At 40.9% G+C, this 7433-nt stretch overlaps 1 non-coding gene across 1 annotated transcript; it reads left to right on the top strand.

The window, feature by feature from the left end:
* Nucleotides 1–7112: 7112 nt before the first annotated feature.
* Nucleotides 7113–7219, top strand: LOC141637375 (small nucleolar RNA R71). The gene has a single exon (XR_012541759.1). It is a non-coding gene; the product is annotated as a small nucleolar RNA R71 (small nucleolar RNA).
* Nucleotides 7220–7433: the final 214 nt, after the last annotated feature.

A 7433-nucleotide genomic window follows, 5' to 3' on the forward strand; every position in this document is an offset into this window, starting at 1 on the left:
TCATAAATTCCTTGGGGATTTCCTTGGGGACTCAAGGACCCTTCCTTAACTTTGCTCTTCTACTATAATATGTACAAAGGCCTTCTAATCTTGTCTCTCCTTGATGCTTGGTCATTGAATTCGATCAATTTAGTCTCGTTTTGCCATGAAAATGCAAGATTCTTACTCCTTTCCTACCAAGGGATCAAAATCTCAAAGAATATGCAAAACAAAGAACTAAAGATAAGAAATGACCCAAATAAGCACTAAAAAGCATGGGAGCAAGGCTAATTCAGGGGCTAAATATGCGCTAATTATGGTCACATCAAATATCCCCAAACCGAACCTTTGCTCGTCCCGAGTAAAGAGGTGACAAAGACTAGGACCAACAATAACCTATCCTAATAATATAGCCGATATTAGACAATTAGCGGGTCTCACTCCGCCCCTTCAACTCACAACAAGACAACCATGAGGTAGGATGCCTTCTTGCAAGGCAAGGTGGGTCTTGCCAAAATGGCGACACATCCAAACATTAAGCACATAAAATCACATAAAGGATACATCTACAAAAAGAATAGCCACTCCCTCATCAAGTGGCGGAGGCACTAAAGAGGAACAAATTTAAGAGCATGTAATCCTTCACAAATACTAGTTCAACAAATTACTAAGTCTAAGAGGATGGCACTAAATCACCTCCAAATGGTGTTAAACTAGACTAATTTCGTCCTCAATTTCCAAATGCTTTCGTCAAGAGCGATCGGATGGTGGTGGAATGATGATCCCTATGATGCTAGTAGCATATGACATGACAAGTCTCGAATTCTCTACAAAAGTAAAGGTCATGGATCGTCCCAAACTCGACCAAGTGGTTTGACAAAAGGCTTTTTGGGAATGAAATGCTCAAATCTTTATTCACAACGGGTGGATATGACTAGTATTCAAAATTGTCCTCATTTCACTTTCACATTTCAAAAATTTAAGATGGGGTTTGTCCCTTCCGGGCTAGTGTCCTTTGCTTTCGCCAATCGCTTATTAGGCAACCGGTTAACCTCTAGACAATAGCTTTTCGGGGTGATAGTCACTCTGTCTCTGGGCGGCCGAATTCACAACCGTATGGGGGCCCAATTCAATGGATCCCGCACCAAAGCACATCGAAGTGGTACGCCTCCATCAAAACAACTTAAATTTCTCAACAATTCATAACATTTGAGGTTTCCTTGGCATTACATTACTTCCACATGACAAAATTTCTTTGAAATGAGCACTTCAAGCTTATTGATAGAAAACATTTTTGGGTTGCCTTACCACAAGGTCAAACAAGGTCACCTAGACAAGTTAACCAAGTCCATATCGCATCACGGGGTTGGATAGGTGACTCACACGCAAACCCTTGACTAGGCCTTGGGTCATGGGTCAAAAGACACTAGTATGACACTATCTAGGGTGTCTTACAACCATTATAGTAGGCAAAGTCTTAAGTTGAACAAGTATTTATAATGGCTTAGTTGCTCTTGTCAAAGTTCCTAAATAGGCATTTTTCAAAACATTTCTAACATGCAACTACATGCCATGATGCAACTAATATAAACATCCTAATGCAAGTGGTTCTATCAACTAATATGACATATAAACTAAATGCAAGTCCTAAATTCACATTGTTATACCGCATCAATCAAAATAAAGCCACATAGTCATTAACATAAAGAGGAAAAAGGAGATTGGAAAGATCATACCATGCGGTCTTCAATATCCTCATGTCTCGGATGTGGCGTAGTCAATCAATGTGAACAAGGATAGAACAAACACAATATATACAAGACAATATATACAAGACTACAACATGTTTTTGGGTTTTCAATTTTCAAATTTTTATGATTTTTTTAAAATTTTTCAATTTTTTGGATTTTTGAATAAGAGTTAAATGTTAGAATTCCCATCCCCACACTAATATGGGCATTGTCCTCAATGGCCAAAATGATGGAAATTATGCAAAGATGATGCATGATTTCTATACTAAATGCAATCTACACTAAGCTATGCTACATGATGCATGGTTTTTGTTATGACGGAGAGGATAATTTAGATTACCTCCCGTTGTGTATGCATTAACTTCCCCAAACCGAGTGAGACACTATTGCTAATGTCCAAGGATGAGTGTAGTTCATGCACACACTATGCTATGCATGAAACTAATTTGTCATTTTGGATTTTGAAAATGGGAACAAAAAAAATGAGAACACCTCAATGGTACCGAGGTGTGAGTCCTCTAATGGGGCTAGGACTACTCCAACAATGATCAAAATTAAATAAAATACAAGGAGAGAAATAGACAAACCATGAGAGGGTAGGAGTCTCCGAGGCTTGCTAATCTTCCATCATGCTATCACCATCACTTCCCTCATTAGAAGTGGCCACATTGCCACTTTCCTTGTCATTTGCTTCTTCACTTTCTTCCTCATCTTCCTCATCATCATCTTCACCATCCTTTTCTTCTTCAATTGCTTCTTCCTCAATATTATCATCAACTTCTTCATCATTTCCAACAACCTCATTGTCACCCAAAACGACCCTAGATGCACCCGGAAATAAGACTTCTCTATCCGCCCAACTAGGCAAAGGACAAGATGGATCAAGTAGTCCTTGCCTAGCTAAGTGTAGGAGGGGTGGATATTGAGCCAAGTAGGCATTTTTCCGATCTTCATAGGCTTGCTTGTGCATTGCTTTCATGAGAAGAGTCACATAGTCTTTCCCAACTTCAACTCCTTCCGGCTTGAACTCTTCATACTTAAAGGGGTAAGGTGGTATGACAATGGAAGAGGAGGGCATTTCAAGATCACCCTTTTGTTGTTGAATGATATACTCGGCCTCTTTGGAAAGGGGAAGTAGATAATTGGTCCGGTGGACGCTTAGACGACAAATCTTCGAAGGCAAGGTGAACGATCTAGCTTCACTAGTGAGCCATCCATACTTAGTGTCAAGAGGGTTATGGGCAACCCACTTGAACTTGTGAATCATAGTATGCATATCAACAAGATGGCCACCCTCCTTTGCTTTGTACTTGTTATCCTTATTGAAGTTAGGATCAAAGTGCTTGGCTAGGATAGTGACTAGGCCGCCATTGACAATAACGGTCGTGCCCTTCTTCCCACAATCAATGTTGAGCCATCTATCTACCAAGAGCCTCAAAGAATTGTAAGGCTTGGTGTGTACTCTTCCGATATTCAAAGCCGATTCAAGGAGAATAAAATCAAGTCTTGTGAAATGGTTGGTATCTTTCCTAGCAATTATGGTGTTACCCACGACCTTGTGCCATACTCTTATGCCCGGATGGTGGACCAAAAGAGCACGACTCGCATGAAAATCCTCAAATTTCTTCCCGGAGATTGTCTCCCAAAGAGGTTCGGGGTCATACTTTCCATAACTCTTAAAATAACTCGGTTCATCACTAAGACCCAAAATTTCACCCAATTCCCTAAAGGTAATGCGTCTACTAACATTAGCTAGATGAAACTCGAGATTCTCCCTATTCTCAACTTTGGTGACTTTCAAGGAACTTAAAAATTCCAAGGTAAGGGAGGGGTATGTCAATTCCCTTGTTTCAAACAATTTCTTCAACCCCATGGCACTGAAAAAGGCTCTAGTTTGCTCAAGAACACCCAATTTTTCTAAGGTATCTTCACATATGAATTTGGTGGATTGTAATGACTTCATAGCAAACTTGACAAAGGTATTTCTATGGGTATCGGAAATAAAAGTTACCTCCGGATAATGCAAAAGTTGATCAATTACCGGAGTAGAAGGTGTTGTTGCTCCCATAGAAGGTTGTTGTTGTTGTTGCACTTCCAAGTTTGGTGTTGCTACCACCATAGCCAATGCTTTCTTTTTTTGAAGAGCCTTTTGCCTTTGTGAGAGTGCCTTAGCCTTTGGTGCCTTTGTTGCCTTTGTTGCTCCCTTAGTCCTTGCCATTGATGAACTAACCAAGAAAAGAATGAAAAATCTTCAATTTGTAGTATGCCCAAATCGATTTGAAGGTGAAAGGCTTTGCCTTTATGAAATCAAAAATCGACTCAAAGGTTGAAGATTTTGTGCTTGGTTTTGATTTTTGTTGAAGAAGGAGTGATTGATTTGTTGTTGGAAGGATGGTTTGATTTGTATTTGGTGAATGTTGTTGAGGGTTTTTGTTTTTGTGATGGAGAGGATGAGGGTTTTGATGTTGTGGGTAGTGTTTATGAATGAATGAATGAATGAATGAATGAAGGTGGGAGGGGTTTTAAAGAGACCGAAATTTTCGAATCTGCAGGGGCAATCCGTGCGGATTCTGCCCAATCCGTGAGGATTCTGCTCTTTCTGGGCTTTACAAAACTTGTCTAAAGACGGGCGGATTGGGTAGAAGACGCTCGGATTTGCTGAACACGGGACGGGCGGATTTGCTTAAAGACGGACGGATTTGATCCGAAAAAATTTTGTTTTTTTCCTCATTGCAAAGACGGACGTCTTTCTTACAAGACGGGCGGATTCTTCAAGACGGGCGGATTCTTCACGGGGCGCCCGGATTGATCACGATCAAGAAATTTTCAAAATTGGCTCGATTCGGGGACGGGCGTCTTTTCCGCAATACGCTCGGATTCATCAAGACGGGCGGATTCGAGGAATCCGCTCGGATTCTTCCCCTGTGTACACGGATTCAGTTCCATCCGTGCACAATGCATTTCCCCTTACCATTCTTCCATTCTTTCTTCAAGTTTTGTGTTCGTCATTGTGGGGGCACTACTAAGGCATGGATAGCCTAGGCAATTGCCATCCCCACACTAAGCTAAAAGCACTACACATCAATTGAAATCGTTAGTCCCTCCCTCACTTCTCTCAAACATGACAATTATTTTGATCAAAGTAAATAAAAATCCAAAGATGACAAAAATGCAATACAAGAATTGAAATGTAAGTTAGGGAGTTAGAAATATTTACAAGTGGTGGTTTAGGGGGGACTCCACCAAACTCTCATTCTTGATGAGATGTCAAGGGGGCATGTCCAAGGTGTTGTTGATGTTGCTCAACACCTTGAAAAAGTAATCGAAGGCGTGTTCATTATCATGGTAGAGGTTCTCAATAGACCTTGGCCCTTGTTGGTCTTGATCGATGGCATTACCAATGTAGGGATTAAAGATCCCTTCAAATTCGTCGTCCCAAAGACCACAAACTTCATTAAGTTGATCATTGAAAATCTCTTGCTTAGATGGAGACAACTCTCCCAATTTCTTCTCTTGGCCAATGAGGCCATCCTCTTCTTCCTTGGCTGATTTTGATGAGCTTTGCAAGCTCTCCTTGTCACAATTCACTTGCTCTTTGAATGGAGCATCTTCAATTCTCTTCTTCCATTGGAGTTCCGATTTCTTTCTCTCATCCTTTCGGCTATAATGATCAATCATGAAACATGGTTCATGCAAACGAGGAGCTCTCATAGTCTTGTCAAGATTAAAAGTTATTCTTTCATCTCCCACTTCTAGAGTGAGCTCACCATGTTTAACATCAATCACCGCACCCGCGGTGTGTAGGAAAGGTCTTCCTAGGATGATTGGAATATTGGAATCTTCCTCCATATCAACAATGACAAAGTCCACCGGGATGAAAAACTTCCCAATTCGCACGGGGACATCTTCCCATATCCCTAACGGTGTCTTCGTCGATCTATCGGCCATTTGGAGTGTGATGTTGGTGCATTTAAGCTCTCCCATCCCCAACCTTTTACTCACCGAGTACGGCATGACACTCACACTAGCCCCTAGATCACATAAGGCTTTGTTGATCGTTGTGTCGCCAATGGTACACGGTATTGAGAAGCTTCCCGGATCCTTTAACTTTGGAGGTGAACTCCCTTGAAGTATTGCACTACTCACCTTAGTGAAGGCGATAGTCTCAAGCTTACGGATCGACTTCTTCTTTGTGAGGATATCTTTCATGTATTTCGCAGGCCTAAGACGTGATTGATTAATTCCGTGAAAGGAATTGAGACTTCCAAATTCTTCACAATTTCCATGAATTTTCCAAGTTGATCATCAAATTTGGGCTTGGCTTGACGACTTGGAAAAGGGAGTCTAATCACAATGGGCTCCTTCTCCTTGGCCTTGTCTTCATTTTTCTTTGAACTTTCTTCTTTTGACGATTCTCCATCTTTGGAGTTTTGCACACTTTCTTCCTTTTCACTAGCTTCCACAACTTCATCCTCAACTTGCTTCTTCGGTGCTTCATACCTTGTACCACTTCTCAAGTGAATGGCACTAACCGTTTCATGTCTAGGGGGATTACTTTGAGGTGGTAATTGCCCCTTTTGTCTTTGTGAGCTTGAAGATGCTAGTTGAGTCAATTGTGTTTCCAACATCTTGGTGTGAGCAAGAATGTTGTTGATGGTGGTTTCCTTTGCTTGGCTATCTTTTTGCATTTGAGTGAAAAATTCTTGTTGATTCTTTTGCATTTGGAGGACCGCTTTTTGGACATCAAAACCTTGGTCATTTTGGTGATTGCATGGATTTTGATTTTGGTAACCTTGGTTTTGATTGTAAAAGGGTCTTTGATTTTGGTTTCTCATGGGTGGTGGAGTGTATGTTGTTTGAGGGTTTTGAACATTTTGGCTTTTGTATGAGAGATTTGGATGGAATTTGGTGTTTTCATTGTAAAAGTTGGAATAAGGGGTGCCACTCTTGTATGCTTGGAAAGCATTCACTTGTTCATTTGTTCCCCTACATTCACCTTGGTCATGTCCCAAAGTTCCACAATTCTCACATATCCCACTTGGGATTGATGAGGATGCCGTCATGGCATTAACATGATGCTTTGATGATTTTGAGTTTTCCTCAAGTCTAGCCATGGCTTGTTCAAACTTCAAGTTGATTGTGTCAATGTGAGCACTAAGTTGAGCACTTAATTGAGTAACAAAGTCCACTTCATGCTTTCCTCCTCTAGTAGCCTTGCGAGGTCTACTATATTGTGAGTTATGGACCGCCATTTCCTCAATCTTGTTCCATGTTTGATTGTCATCAACTTCGGTGAACATTCCATTTGATCCCATATTGAGAATGTTCCTAGAATCTTCATATAAACCATTCCAAAATTGTTGTACCAAAAACCATTCGCTAAGTCCATGGTGAGGACATGAGCGACAAATTCCCTTGAACCGCTCCCAAGCTTCATACAAAGACTCTTCATCCCTTTGCTTAAAACCCGTAATTTGAGCTCTTAGCATGTTAGTCTTTTCCGGTGGGTATAATTTTTTGTAGAAAGCTAGAGCCAACTTCTTCCAAGAATCTATTCCAAGGGTGGCCTTATCAAGGCCCTTCAACCATTGCTTCGCGGTGCCGATTAAGGAAAAAGGAAATAAAACCCATCTAATTTGGTCTTGAGTCACGCCCGTTTGAGAGATTGCATCACAATAGTCGCAAAGGTTTCCATATGAGAAT

The sequence above is a fragment of the Silene latifolia genome, unplaced genomic scaffold (assembly GCF_048544455.1).
Source record: "Silene latifolia isolate original U9 population unplaced genomic scaffold, ASM4854445v1 chrun_scaffold_16, whole genome shotgun sequence".
Lineage (NCBI taxonomy): Eukaryota > Viridiplantae > Streptophyta > Magnoliopsida > Caryophyllales > Caryophyllaceae > Silene > Silene latifolia.